The following is a 16,578-nucleotide window of genomic DNA, read 5'->3' as shown; positions in this document are numbered from 1 at the left end:
GGGCATCTAAAAATATGAGCTTTCAAAAATGAAAATACCTTTATTTTTTAATTATACTACTTTTTAATACTATCTAAAATGCATGGGTGGGTGGATGATCTAGTGGTTAAGTTGCCACAAAATAGTACCTGAGTTTGATACCCAGCTCTGACTCCTGACTTCAGCTTCCTGCTAATGCACATATAACAGACCTGGATTGAGTTCCCAGCTACCGGCCTCAGCCAGGTTCAACCCTGACCACTGTGGAACCAGTGGATAGGGATTCTCTGTCTCTCTGTCTCTGTCTCTGTCTCTCTCTCTCTCTCTCTCTCTCTCTCTCTGTACGTCTGTCTTTTTATATCTCCATCTCTCAAATAAGTAAGTTTTTAAAAAAGTTAATGTGCAGGAAGTTTAGAAAGCATAAAGCAGATATCTAAATATCTACCCGCATGAACTACTTTTTAAAAGATTTATTTATTTATTTGAAAAGTGGAGTTACAGAGAGGAAAAGTCAGAGGCAGGGAGAGAAAAAGAGAGAGAGAGACATCTTCCATTTACTGGTTCACTCCCCAAATGGCTGCAATGGGTGGAGCTGGGCAGATCCAAAGTCAGGAGGCCAGGAGCTTCTTCCCAGTCTCCCACACAAGTGCAAGGGCTCAAGCATTTGGGCCATTTTCTACTGCTTTCTCAGGCCATAACAGAAAGAGAATTGGAAGTGGAAAAGCCAGGTCTGGAACTGGTGCCCATATGAGATGCCAGCACATCAGGTAGCGGCTTTACTCACTATGCCACAGTGCCAGCCCACATTAACTATTTTTTCATCTTTTTCTTTTTTTTTGACAGGCAGAGTTAGACAGTGAGAGAAAGAGAGAAAGTGTCCTTTTTCCATTGGTTCATCCCCCAAGTGGCCGCTACCACCAGTGCTTTGCAGCCAGCATGTGCGCTGATCAGAAGCCAGGAGCCAGGTGCCCCCTCCTGGTCTCCCATGCAGGTGCAGGGCCCTAGGATCTGGGCCATCCTCCACTGCACTCCCTGGCCATAGCAGAGAGCTGGACTGGAAGAGGAGCAGCTGTGACAGAATCCGGCTCCCCGACCAGGACTAGAACCTGGGGTGCCGGCACTGCAGGCAGAGGATTAGCCTAGTGAGCTGCGGCGCCAGCCCACGTTAACTACTTTTAACATCTTATTGTAAGCATTACCTGTATCTACAGTTGCTAAGTGAAGAAAGAAGTATAAAACATATATGTGTTTCCTTGGCAACATTTTCTGAAAAATATAGCTGTATTATATTTTACACTATTATGGAACTATCTTCATGTTTGCTGTTTTGTGGTTTTAAACACTTTCCCCTGAAGCATACATCAAAACATAGAAATGGTCAGAGATTAGTCTTAAATTCAAAAGCTTCTATGTTATGAAATATTTGTGCTGTCCTATTCCAAGGAATATTCAAAGTATTTGGTTTAGGGATTTTGTAAATCACCATCTTAATGGAATTCTAAGTCTGCATTTTGTCTTATTTTAGACACTGAACTTTTAAGAGAAGTAAAGAGATTGTGTAATTGTCTCATTCCAGTCTTGTAATGTGAAATTTGATTCAATTTAAGAAATTAAAGTGATTACTTATTCTTTAATAGTTGAGCATTGAAGGCTGGACAATTAGTTTTAGGTTAGCTCAAGATCAAGTGTTGAACTACATGCAGCACTCCCTGTCTGTTGTAGGTCATTTTGCAGAGACCCCAAAATGAAAAATAAAACAGTGAATCTTTAAAGATTCCAGAAAACGTGTCATCAGTAAGACCTGGTAAAGCCACCTTCCCCAACACGAGTACCCCACTGGGTGCCAGATCTTGTCCCAACTGCTCCACTTATGATCCAATTCACCACTAATGTCCTGGACAAAGCAGTGGAAGATGGCCCAGGTGTTTGGGCCCCTGCACCTACATAGGAGACCTGGATGGAGCTCCTGCCTTCTGCCTGGCCAAGGCCTGGCCCAGTGCTGAGTGTGGTATCCATCTGAGGAGTGAACCAGAATATGGAATATGGAAGATCTATCTCTCTCTATCTGTAACTCCAACTTGAAATAAATAAATAAATCTAAAAAAAAAAAACCTTATGTGTACATAAGTGAAAACAATAATAGGCAATATGCTTTTGAGAATTAAGTATGTGCTAGAAACTCTCAAAAGAATTTCATTATTAACTTTTAAGCTTTATGATAACCATATGAGGGTTCTATTACTCATGATAATCTTAATCTGCTATTCCTATTCTAGAGAAGGACAATGATGAGAGAAGTTCAGGAACTTGCCCAAAGCTTCATGAGTTTGAAGGATCAGAGTCAGCATTTAAACTTGGATTCTACCCACACAGCCAGCTCTTAAAACCACTGTACTTTGCTCTGAGGGATACTGAGTGATGTGTTTAGGATAGTCATTACCTGGTTGTATTTATGGCTCACAACTTCATCCACAGCTTTGCTGGTTTCAACACTTTTTGGTATTGTTTCATTTGGTATTTCTCTTTTCATTTTTTATTCTCTTTTTCTTTTCTTCTTCTTCTCCTCCTCCTTATTTTTCTTCCAGCTAACCAAGAGTTGTGTTTTTTCAGACTTCATTTCTCATATTTACTAAAAAGATTGAGACAATGAAATGTATGTAAAGCACCTAGTACTGTATCAATCACAGAATGCTCTTGATATGGGGAAGTCCATACATTTGCCGTACTGATTAGACTTAGGAGAGACCACTTGTGTAACTGTGTATCACATAGCATTTAATCTGTTGTTTGCAGAGCAGGCTTAAAGAAATTGTTGGCACACAATGGTGGGTGACTTTTGGCAAATCTTTACTTCTCTCAAGTCTTAATTCTCCACCATCTGTGAAAAGATGCAATAATACCTAATTTTCAAGATTGTGATAAAATTTAATAATTAAATAAAAATAGACTTAGCTAAAGGCCCCAAATAAATAGTAATGACAACATTTTAATAGCATGACTAGTTGAAATGCCCATGGGACTTTTTTTCTGACCACATATTCCAACTCTGAGAACACCTCACAACATTCTATATCCTGCTTCTTGGATTTTCAATTGATGCACTAAATGTTACAATTTACTATGTTTAAGAAGCCATTCAAAATATTGTTATTAGTACTTTTTTATTATTTCTTTTTTCTACTTACAATTTTGTGTCCCTTATTTCTACTTAACAAATAATAAAATATAGATTGTTGGATGCCATTAATGCTTCCATTTTCCAGGCAAACTTTGCAATCTAACGATTATTGCTACATCTGGTGCCATTTTACAAAGGGAATTTAAAAGTATCATAAGTACATTAAGAACTTTAAATTCTCAATTGTGTATATTTCCTTTGCTCCATCATGTATTTTTTTGGGGGGCAGAGACTTATTTATTTGAAAGGCAGAGTTAGAGAGAGTGAGGGAGAGAGAGAGAGGTCTTCTATCTGCTGATTCACTTCCCAGTGGCTGTAATGATGAGAGCCATAGTGGAGCAGCTGGGACTTGAACCAGCACACATATGGGATGCCTGCACTGCAGATGGTGGCTTTATCCACTATGCCACAGCACTGGCTCCTCCATCAAGTTTTTTACTTTCATGAAGCTTTGCTCATTTTATTCCCAGAGAGTTGGGCATAGATTTAAGAGATTTTCTCAAGGTTTGATGAGTAGTAGAACAGCAAATTAATCATAAGGGAGGTAATAATAGAGTCATTATTTATTTGTAATGTTATTTATTTATTCGAAAGGTAGAGTGACAAGAAAGAGAGAGATCTTCCATCTGCTCATTCACACTCCAAATGCTCACAACAGTAGGGCTGGACCAGGATCCTAGCACTCCATCTGGGTCTCCCATGTGGGTGGCAGAGACTGAAGTACTTGAACCATTGCTTGCTACCTCCGAGAGTGTACATTAGCAGGAAGCTGGATTGGAAGCAGAATAGCCAGGACTCAAAACAAACACTCTGATGTGGGATGTAGGTGGCACCAAATGTTGACTTAATTGTGCCAAATACCCATCCCATAAATAGAAGGTTTCAGAGAAAAAAAAAGAGATGTAGCAACATTCAAGAAAATCTCCTGGGGGCAGCGCTGTGGCTCAACAGGTTAAAGCCCTGGCCTAACATATGGGTGCCAGTTCTAGTCCCAGCTGCTCCTTTTCCAATCCAGCTCTCTGCTATGGCCTGGGAAAGCAGTAGAAGATGGACCAAGTGCTTGGTCCCCTGCACCCACATGGGAGAGAAGAAGCTCCTGGCTCCTGGCTTTGGATCAGTGCAGCTCTGGCTGTTGCAGCCATCTGGGGAGTGAACCTGTGGATGGAAGACCTCTCTCTCTATCTCTACCTCTCTCTATAACTCTTTCAAATAAATAAAATAAATCTATTTTTTAAAAGAAAATCTCCTAGGAAATTCTCATCAGGTGCTACTGCTGTGTGAAGTACCTGCCCCCATCAACTTCATTCTGTTTTTTCCAAAAATTTTTCATTTTTAAGAAATATTCATTTTATTTATTTGAAAGGCAGAATTACAGAGAATTACAGAGAGAAGAGGGAGGTAGAGAGATTTTTCCATCCTCTAGTTTACTCCCCAAAGGACCACAATGGCTTGTGCTGGACTAAAGCCAGGAGGCTGAAACTCCATCTGGGTCTCCTACCTGAGTGCAGACACTTGGGCACTTGAGCCATCTTCTGCTGCATTCCCAGGTGCATTAGCAAGGAGCTGGATTGGAAGAGCAGCACTCTTTACTGTCACTTCCATTTCATTTCTAAGAAGTGAGCACTTAGAATTGTAGCACACCACTTCTGAAAGTTTTATGGGCAGCCACAGTACATAAAGTGTTCTTAATTTAATTCAAAAATGTTTCAAAAGGCTTTGTGGCTGATCATCAACCTTTATGTATGTTGCTAGATTTTCTTTGGTAAACGTTTGTTTATCTTTGTGTCTTACTTGGCTAATACTAAATTATTTCATATTCCTTGAGTACATTATAGAATTTAATTTTCCCAAGAACATGTTTCACTTCCAAGGAATGTCTTGGATGTGTGAAGATTCTGATTTGGTCAGTTTTCTATTTCGTGGAAATTATGCTGATGATATGAATTCTGCAAAACATTTACCAGAATGTCCAATGCCTTTCATAAATATTAAGAATACATATATTTGGAAACATCTCTTAAATATCTAACATGGTGTAGCTTGTTTAACCAGTAAACTTAAGCACAAACATATAAAGTGTTTTTAGTTTCTTTCTACCAATAAGTTTAAAACATTTGATACAGAGATTCAGGTCACATGAATTAAAATATATCTTTGAATAATTTTAACTCTTTAAATTTATGGACAATCTCTTATCTATAAGCCAATTAAAATAAAATTCTTAATAAATTTTCCCATGTAGACATATAACATGTATACACATATAACATAATAGACCAATATAGCAGTTTTAATAGCTTTTTTAAAAAAATCTAACTTCTGTTTGTAAATTACCAATTGATTTGAGTTACTTTTTGTTTTAGTAACCTCAGTTAACCATACTTTCTCTCAGTTGGTACCTTTAATACATTATAGGCTTCATTTGTTTACAGAGCTGTTCCAAAGTACTGAATACAATAGATGTGGCAGGAAAAAGTCCATTGGAACCTATAGGACAGCTAAACACAGAACCAACAATGCTTTAGTTTTATGAGCAGCAAATCTGATATACAAAACTGTGGATGACAAAAGACTTTAAGTTGCCACATTTGAAATTATAAACTCATTAACCAACAAGAGGCACTTGTTTACTTCACAGTATTTTTGAAAGCATCTGTAGGATTTTACAAAGCCTTTAACCCTTTTAGGCCTCTGGGCTTTCTCGTTAAGATAACCATCATGTCTAGTAATACAAGATCATTAGACTTTTTAATTTTTAGAAATTTGTGGCAGTAGTATTTGATACTATAGACTTAAAATTTAGCACCACTTCATATCTTGACAGTACTTCTAATATATTCCAAATTGCCTGATTAATTGGTGTCTCTACAAGGTGAGAGACATAGGTCCTTCGGTTTTTCAGTTGGGCCTGAACTGGAAAAACCAAAGTCCAGAATTTACTGGAAATTTAAGAGTCTGAATTATTTGAAACTTTGATTTTTTAACGCCTGTCAAGAATGCCAAGAAGACTCAAAATCCAAAATATCTGGTTGAAATAAGATTCTTTAACATCATGACATAATATAGACCAAATTTGATCACTGTTACAAGGTAATTATTTAAATATTTGAAAATATGCACATATTTAAATAACCCATAGCTCTTAATAAAAATTCAGCTGTTTTTAAACAATTAGGATTTACCAGACATCAAAAGAATAGATTGCTTTAACACATTGCTTTAACAGAGGATCAGATTTTAATTCTATGTCAAAGAGGAATAGATTAGTATACTTGTGATGTTTTTCATCTGCCAATATACTTGATTTACATTTTGAGATAAACTGTTAAAAATCTTCAAATTAAGATTAAGGTAACGCATCAAATTTTAACCTGAGTTACTTTAAACAGTGTTGAACTATTTTCATAGACAGTTTGTAAACTAACCCGAATAGTTTTTTATAGAATATAACATGTTGAGTATACAAAAGTTTTACCCAATTTAAATTAGCAGTTACACCTAAATGACTTAGGATGCTGATATATTTTTATCTGAATTTAATTGAAATTAAAATTGCATTCATCTAAAACAAGTACTAATTACCCATTGCTGTTTCATTGAGTACTGATTACCTGGAAACCTGTCAAAATAAATTGCAAAATAAGTTCAGCAAGTTACAAAGCAATATTTTTAAAGGTTGTGGTCTTCCTAGATTCAAAGAAAAAATAGTTACAGTGGGCCAGGTCCATGCAGGAAACCTGATTTTCCTGTTTGCGTTGCTTATGATAAAACAAGAGCCCTCAGAAGGGTGGGATACCTAATTTGTTTCTCAATAAGCAGGGAGCCCAAAAGGATGGGACTAACCACTCCCTTGGTATTCTTATGGTAAGACTGGGACAAGAGAGGGACAAAAGACCAGTTGGAGACCATGGAGACCACCATTCCCAAGCCAATAACAGAGATAGTAGACTTTGGGCCCCGACTAGTTCTGAGACAAAGAATTCCTAGGTGGGAGGGGGAGATACAGTGAGAGTGGGAGTAGGAGATAGGGAGGAAGTCATCTGCAGGATCAAAGGAGACTGTGGTAGTGGCTGGAACAGGATGGGGGCAGAAGAAAGGATTTTTTGCTCAGGTCTCTGACCCCTAGTGCAAATCTTGGAGACCAGAAGGACTTGAGCAGGAGAGCAAGAAGTACACAGGAAAGGTTTGGTTTGAAGATAGGAGAAGGCTTGAATGTATGGAATCCCCTTCCATTTTCCCAAATGCTCACAGAAGTGATAAAGATGTTATCAGGATCAAACTACTCCAACTTCCGATCCCTCAGGGCTGAATGTGCCACCATGGAGGGGCCACTTTTGAGGGCTGGGGCCCATTTGAGAGGGACCATCAGACAGAACGTGGTTAGAGAAAAGTTCCCATTGCAACCTGTAGAGTCAGATCTGTGGATTGCAAGCATCCTTCATCCCCGCTATCTGACTAGCGAGAGAATATGGGAGCAGAAGGCGGGGTCATCACCCAAGCACCTGCTGGAGCCCAGGGCCTCACCTGTAATGAGGCAAAAAGAGATGGAGTCATCACTCGCACCCACTGTTGCCTGGACAGTCTCCATAGAGGCTAAAGGCCTTAAGTAGGAGAAGTAGGAGTGGTGGCTAGAGTCCAGTGCTGCGACCTTTATGTGAGAGTAGTCAGGTGAGTATATGACAGTAGACCACCACTCAAATAGCAGTCGCCCTGAGGAATTTTCATTCCGCATCTTACCTCAAAATTTAGAAGACCGATGTGTGGATGGAGATCACAGAGTTTTCGGTGGCTTGGAAAGAGTTCTGGAGGTGTGCTTCATGACTGGCCGAAATCCAGGACCCCAGAGTGCCCTGGGGGATGCTGGATTACCAATATGAGGCTATCCGAGTCATGGCACCAATGTTATATATTAATGTTAGCCATTGCGAAACACACCGAACATTGGAGTAAGGGAAAGGGTTTATTGGGGAACGCCCAACAGACCTTCGAAGGGGTGGCGAAGGAAAAAGAGAAGGAGACTAAGAGAGAGAGACAGAGAGGAGGGAGAAGAGAGATGAGAGGAGAGGAGAGGAGCCAAAAGAGGCCAAGAGAGTGCAGGAGAGAAGGACCAAGAGCCAAGAGCCAAGAGAGAAGAACCAAGAGAGCACATGTTCAGGAACAGGCCCTTTTAAAACTTTGCCCAAGGGTGGGCAGGGAAGCAGGAGCAGTGAATCCCATTAGGATGGGGGTGGAGCCTGGCTTAGGTAGCTGGGCCATGTGGCCACCTGGCTAAAACTGCGCCAGTTTCCTAACATATATAATAATATACCAAATAACCTTGTGAGAATAAAGCCTATTGTTTCAATAGGTCAACAGTTATTTTTAAATTTATATGTTGAGAGACAAATAGAGAAAAACGCAGAGAGTGCCATCTGCTGATTCTCTTCTGAAATGTCCATAATAATCAGAGGTGGACCATGACTAAATTGAGAGCTTAGACTCAGTCCATGTCTCCTACATGGTTGTAGGAACCTGGTTTTAGAGCCATCACTTGCCACTTCCCAACAGAAATCTTTAGCAGGAAGCTACATGTCAGAGTAGAGCTGGAACTCAAACCCATATGTTAATTTCTAGAATAAGTGCTTACTCTGAAAATATTATTTGTAGCATTTTTATACATTTTGTCTAACTACATCTTAGAAATGTGGAAGCAATGAATACTCCCAATAGTTTTATATGAGTGGTTTTTTTTGTTTGTTTTATCACTGGGAAATGTTATTCCTGCTTTGTTGTTTCTTTGTTAATTGCCTGTATGTTTGTATCACATAATTTCTTAATTTTATGTGGCAAAGTAGTTTTCATATAATTTCTCTAGCTATTTTTATTTTAAAAAAGATCTGTACATCCAAAAATATTGGCACAAGATTTTCCTTGTGGAATCATAGTAAAAAATGTTAGCATTTCATCAATTATATTTTGTCCCAGAGGGAGAGAGACAGAGAGAAAAAAATCAATAGATACAAACAGAGAGATAGACATCTCCCACAAACATGCTGACTCCTCAAATGCCTACAATAGTCCAGATGAGGATCAGCTCAGATGAGAAGTCAATCCAGGTATCCTACTTGAGTCATCACTTGCTGCTACTCTGAGTGCTCCTAAACAGGAAACTGAAATCAGGGGCTAGAGTGGGAGTTAAACTCAACCTTTCACCATGGAATGCAGGCACATCAACTGCTAGGACAGTGCCCACTTTTTAATTTTAACTTGTCTATTTGCTCAAATGGAAAATCCTTTTAAAAATATTTCAGAGGGGCCAGCACTGTGGAATAGTGGGCCAAGCCACCTCCTGTAGTGCTGGCATCCCATATGGGTGCCAGTTCATGTCCTGGCTGCTCTTCTTGCAATACAGCTCTTTGCTATGGCCTGGGAAAGCAGTAGAAGATGTCCCAAGTGATTGGGTCCCTGTACCCATATAGGAGACCCTAGGGAGCTCTTGGCTTTGAAATAGCACATGTCTGGCCACTATAGACTTTTAGAGAGTGAGCAAATGGATGGCAGACTTTTCATTTCTCCCTCACCCTTACATAACTCTACCTTTCAAATAAAAAAATAAAATATGTAAAAATGATTTTAGAATAATATTTCAAAAATTATTGTAATTATATTTATTTTTGAGACATGGTAGAATAAGGGAACATGAAGTTATCTTTTCCATCTTTTTTTTGACAGGCAGAGTGGACAGTGAGAGAGAGAGACAGGTCTTCCTTTGCCATTGGTCCACCCTCCAATGGCCGCCGCAGCTGGCCCACCATGCTGATCCTATGGCAGGAGCCAGGTACTTATCCTGGTCTCCCATGGGGTGCAGGGCCCAAGGACTTGGGCCATCCTCCGCTGCACTCCCTGGCCACAGCAGAGAGCTGGCCTGGAAGAGGGGTAAACAGGAAAGAATCCGGCGCCCCGACCGGGACTAGAACCTGGTGTGCCGGCGCCGCTAGGCAAAGGATTAGCCTAGTGAGCCACAGCACTGGCCTTGTTTTTCCATCTTAAAAATTAAAATAGGCTGGTGCTGTGGCTCACTAGGCTAATCCTCTGCCCACGGCACCGGCACAGCAGGTTCTAGTCCTGATTGGGGTGCTGGATTCTGTCCCGGTTGCCCCTCTTCCAGGCCAGCTCTCTGCTATGGCCCGGGAGTGCAGTGGAGGATGGCCCAAGTACTTGGGCCCTGCACCCGCATGGGAGACCAGGAGAAGCACCTGGCTCCTGGCTTCGGATCAGCACAGTGTGCCGGCCTCAGCGTGCCTGCCACGGCAGCCATTGGAGAGTGAACCAACGGTAAAGGAAGACCTTTCTCTCTCTTTCTCTCTCACTGTCCACTCTGCGTGTCAAAAAAAAAAAAATTAAAATGCCTTCAGCAATAACTGTATGTATTTATCAGGTATAATGTATAATTCAGCAAAGGTAACCATGTGTACTAGTAAAATCAGAGATACTGTCATTTTTTCACTTTTTCCTTTACTTTATGATTGCAGCCTATTATAACCTCTCTTCTGTTTGCTTAGAGAATATCTAGTAGTTTATTGTGAACTATTGTCACCCCACTCTGTTGGGTAACACTAGAAACATATTCCTTCAACTTGTGATTTGATGCCCATTATCCAGTCTTCTTCTAATCTCCCACACATACTTAGCATTCTACAGTCATCATTATTATGTGTAAGATTGATTTTTTAGATTCTACACCTGTAAGAGAAAACGTAGTATTTGTCTTTGTGTGTGTTTCAACTATTTAATTAATACCATGTTTTCCAAGTCCATCCATTTTGCTGAAAATGACAAAATTTTATTCCTTTTATAATAAAATAATATTCCATTGTGAATATATACTATATTTTCTTTATGCATTCATCTGATGATAGACATTTTGGTTTATTCCATATCTTGCTATTGTGAACAGTGCTACAATACACAGGGGAGTTCAGTTATCTTTCCTATAGAATTATTTCATATCTTTTGAGTATCTACCTAGCTGATTCTTTTTACTAAAAAATAATAAGCAAATAAACACTAGAATCAGCTGATGCCATGGCTCACTAGGCTAATCCTCCACCTGCAGCGCCAGGACCCCAGGTTCTAGTGCTGGTTGGGGTGCCGGTTCTGTCCTGGTTGCTCCTCTTCCAGTCCAGCTCTCTGCTGTGGCCCGGGAAGGCAGTGGAGAATGGTTCAGGTCCTCGGGCCCTGCGCCCACATGGGAGATAGGGAGAAGCACCTGACTCCTGGCTTTGGATCGGTACAGCACGCTGGCCATGGTGGCCATTTTGGGGGTGAACCAATGGCAAAGGAAGACCTTTCTCTCTGTCTCTCTCTCTCTCTCACACTAACTCTGCCTGTCAAAAAATACAAAAATAAATAAAATTTAAATAAATACTAGAACCATGAGCTACCCATTTATTTTATTTGTTTGGCAGAAATGTTGAGTTTTACCTGCACATTCACACATTGGAACATTCATATTAAATTGCAGGTTTAACAATGGGGTTTTAGGATGAATATTGTGATTCAGTGAATTAAGTGGTTACTTGAGGCTTCCACATCCTGTATCAGATTGCTTGGTTTGGAATCCCACCTCTAATTCTGATCCAGCTTCCTGCTAGTGTACACTCTTGGAGACAGCAAAGATGGTCAAGTACTTGGGACACTGCCATGCAGCTGAGAGACTCAGATGGAATTCTTTGTTCCTGGCATTGGCCAGGCCAGGCCCAGAAAATTATAGACATCTGTGGAGAGAACTAGTGGATAAAAGTTTTCCCTCCATGCCTCGACTTTTGTATCTGTAACTGCCTTTTAAATAAATACATCTTTTTTTAAAGATTTATTTTATTTATTTGAAATATAGAGTTACAAAGAGAGGTAGAGACACAGAGAGAGAGAGAGATCTTCCATGCGCTGGTTCACTCCCCAAATGGCCACAACAGCTGGAGCTGTGCTGATCTGAAGCCAGGATCCAGGTGCTTCCTCCAGGTCTCCCACGTGGGTGCAGGGGCCCAAGCACTCTGGCTATCTTCTACTGCTTTCCCAGGCCACAGCAGAGAGTTGGATTGGAAGAGGAGCAGCCATGACAAGAACCGGCACCCATATGGGATGCCAGCACTGCAGGCCAGGGCTTTAACCTCCTGTGCCACAGCACCAGCCCCCAAATAAATACATATTTAAAAATAAGTGGGGTCTGACCATGCTGGATCCATAATCCCAGGGGATGACAATTGACTGTAGCTAGATAGCTGCTATTTCTTTTAGACTTAAGCATTTGCTAATTCACCACACTCATTATTGTATTCTAATAGGTCCTCTTCCATCCTCCACGCTGTTTGCCTCAGCACAGTTATCACTGAGTGGGAATTCTGTCAAGTAATAAATTGTCATGGATAGTCACAGAGAAGACTTATCAGGACTAATGGCTTCTTGATTCCTTAGGAAACTATGTTATTGCCATTCTCAGGAAGAAATGGGTTCTAATACATGTTGAGCTTAAGGGACGATTATTCTTGGAGGGCCAATATTTTTGATGTATATGTGGGGGATCAGGATTGTGAGGTGCATTTCATGAAAACTAGAAGTTATGGGAATGTTGGGCCTGCAAAATAGCATTGGTAATGAAAATGTGTCTTAACATTTAGAATATCTTAAATTCAGTGGCTTAGAAGAAACTGCTTTGTATAATATGCTTTGTATAATATTAATTTTTGTAATGAATTAAGGATAGATAATTGATAGTCTACCTTATGGTAAGATCTCATTAATGGGGAGTTGAGGATTAATTGGAGAGGGAGAAACAACTCAAACTGCCTGAAAAGGCTAAATAGAGCTCATTGAATATGAGGCAGGAAACAGTCCTCCATTTGCGTAGGTCAAAGATGTTTTGAAAATGCACGACCAGGTGCTCCATTGCCATGTGGAAAAAGGCTTTGTTCCCCAGGTGAACTACCACCTACTCTCCAGCCTCAGCCTCTGTAGCATGCCTGCCCTACCCCACAGTGTCTAAGTACAGCTCCAGAGATCTTTGCCCACACTGCTGCCACAGGAAGGGTTGGGAGAATCGGGGGGGTCACTGGAAAAGGCCAGGTCTAGCTTGCCCTTGGGTTGATCCACTACCTATTTCTAGTCCAGCTCTGATTGACAGTCATCATCTTTAGTTTTAGCCATGGCCATGTCTCATGATGGGTCCAGGCTTGCACACTGTTACATGGCTGCTTCACTACCACCCACTCAGAATATATTCCACTCATTCTGGCATTAGCTGGAGGCTCCATTCATGCTCAGGCTCATGCTCTGGCTCCAACTGACTTGAGTAGGAAGCTGTGATACACACTTCTAACACCCCCATGGGACAGGCCCTAGAGTTAGTTTTATAAAAAAATGATTCTGAAACTTTGGACTTTAATTCCTTCATACTATTAAAACCAATTGCAAATACCAATGAGCTTCTTTAACTGAGTTGTTTCATGTATATTTTGTAAATATTATATCTGAATAAGTTAAATACAAGCATACACATTTTTTTTGCATTTCCATACCCATTACAGAAATCATGATTAACCAACTGAGTTAATGGTGTTGTGGTACCCACAAACCTTACCTAGGTTTCAAAATGATCAACCTAAATTGTGATCACACAATTCCTGGAGTTCATGTTACACTGGGGGGGGGGGGGTGAAATACTACCATTGTTAAATGTTCTTTGCATATTTATTATAATTCTCTTGAAAATGCCTGGCAGAGTTTTTTTTTTTTTCTTTTTCTTTTTTTTTTTTTAATTTTTTATTTTTTGACAGGCAGAGTGGACAGTGAGAGAGAGAGACAGAGAGAAAGGTCTTCCTTTTGCCGTTGGTTCACCCTCCAATGGCCGCCGCGGCCGGCGCGCTGCGGCCGGCGCACCGCGCTGATCCAATGGCAGGAGCCAGGAGCCAGGTGCTTTTCCTGGTCTCCCATGGGGTGCAGGGCCCAAGCACCTGGGCCATCCTCCACTGCACTCCCTGGCCACAGCAGAGGGCTGGCCTGGAAGAGGGGCAACCGGGACAGAATCCGGCGCCCCGACCGGGACTAGAACCCGGTGTGCCGGCGCCGCTAGGCGGAGGATTAGCCTAGTGAGCCACGGCACCGGCCTTTTTTTTCTTTTTCGACAGGCAGAGTGGACAGTGAGAGAGAGGAGAGACAGAGAGAAAGGTCTTCCTTTTGCCATTGGTTCACCCTCCAATGGCCGCCGTGGCCGGTGCACCATGCTGATCCGAAGCCAGGAGCCAGGTGCTCATCCTGGTCTCCCATGGGGTGCAGGGCCCAAGCACTTGGGCCATCCTCCACTGCACTCCCAGGCCACAGCAGAGAGCTGGCCTGGAAGAGGGGCAACCAGGACAGAATCTGGCACCCCGACTGGGACTAGAACCCAGTATGCCGGCACCGCAAGGCGGAGGGTTAACCTGAGCTGCAGCACCGGCCGCCTGGTAGAGTTTTAAACAGACATGACATTTCACAACACCATCAAAAGATGTTAAAGATTTCTATGATGAAAGTTATAAAACATTAAAGAAAGAAGTAGAAGACACAAGTAATGGAAAAATCTTCCATGTTCATGACTTGGAAGAATCAATATCATCAAAATGCACATTCTTCCAAAACCAATTTACAGAGTCAGTGAGATACCATTCAAAATACCTAAGGCATTCTCAGATCTAGAAAAAAATGATGCTGATATTCATATGGAGGCACTGGAGACTTAGAATAGTGAAGTGAATCATATACAACAAAAACAAAGCCAGAGGCATCACAATACCAGATTTCAAGACATACTACAGGGCAGTTATAATCAAAACAGCCTGAAACTGGTACAAAAACAAATGATAGACCAATAGAACACAACAGAAACACCAGAAATTAATACAAACATCTATAACCAACTTATATTTGATCAAGAAGCTAAGGCCAATCCCTGGAGCAGGGACAGTCTATTCAACAAATGGTGCTGGGAAAACTGGATTTCGACATGCAGAAGTATGAAATAAAACCCCTACATTACCTCTTACACAATAAGGCACTCAGCATGGATTAAATATCTAAATCTATATCCCTACACAATCGAATTATTAGAGAACATTGGAGAAACCCTGCAGGATATTGGCGGAAGCAAAGATTTCTTGGAAAAAAAACAGAAGCACAGGCAGTCAAAGCCAGAATTAATAATTGGGATTACATCAAATTGAGAAGTTTCTGTACTTTAAAAGAAACAGTCAAGAAAATGAAGAGGCAACCGACAGAATGGGAGAAAATATTTGTAAATTATGCAACTGATGAAGGATAAATAACCATAATCTATAAAGAGATCCAGAAACTCCACAGTAACAAAATAAACAACCCAGTTAAGAGATGGGCCAAGGACTTGAACAGATATTTTTCAAAAGAGGAAATCCAGGGTCCGGCGCTGTGGCTCACTTGGCTAATCCTCCACCTGTGGTTCCAACATTCCATATGGGCACTGGGTTCTAGTCCTGGTTGCTCCTCTCCCAGTCCAGCTCTCTGCTGTGGCCAGGGAAGGCAGTGGAGAATGGCGCACGTACTTGGGCCCCTTCACCTGCATGAGAGACCAGGAGAAAGCAGCTGGCTCCTGGCTTCAGATTGGCACAGCGCACCAGCTGTAGTGACCATTTTGGGGGGTGAACCAACGGAAGGAAGACCTTTCTCTCTGTCTCTCTCTCTCACTGTCAAAAAAAAAAAAAGAGAGAGATTTATTTGTTTATTTGAAAGGCAGAGTTACACAGAGAGAGGAGAGGCAGAAAGAGAGAGGGAGAGAGATCTCCCATCCACTGATTCACTCCCCAATTGGCTGCAATGGACAGAGCTGTGCCAGTCCAAAGCCAGGAGCTTCTTCAAGTTCTCCCACACAAATGCAGAGGCCAAAGGCTTTGGGCCATTTCTACTGCTTTCCCAGGCCATAGCAGCAGAGAGCTGGGTTGGAATAGGAGCAGCGGAGATTAGAATCGGCACACTTATGGGATGCCGATGCTTCAGGCCAGGGCATTAACCCGCTGTGCCACAGCTCTGGCTCCGAACAATTCTTATATAATATCTTCAAAGCTGTATCTACACAGTCTATCACTGTACTTAATTAATAATAGTTCATAAGAAATATTGAAAGTAAAATATTACTTCAAAATAAAAATATAATCCATTTTAGTTCTAGAACTCTCCATTTACCAATTGCACCTTATGTGTTCTGCTTAATGTAGCATCCTTAGTCAATCATATTGTCTTCATCAAAATAATAAACCATAGGATATTTTTCATCTTTCTTATCCCTTCTCTTACTACCTGTGGAATGAATAATTTTATAGGTGTTTTCAATTGCCTTCTAGAATAGTGACTATAAGCCATAAATCTGAAATTATTGAACT

Source organism: Oryctolagus cuniculus, chromosome Y, assembly GCF_051225735.1.
Source record: "Oryctolagus cuniculus isolate XC-2025 breed Fujian yellow rabbit chromosome Y, ASM5122573v1, whole genome shotgun sequence".
NCBI classification, from domain to species: Eukaryota; Metazoa; Chordata; class Mammalia; order Lagomorpha; family Leporidae; genus Oryctolagus; species Oryctolagus cuniculus.
This window is presented reverse-complemented; position numbering follows the sequence as displayed.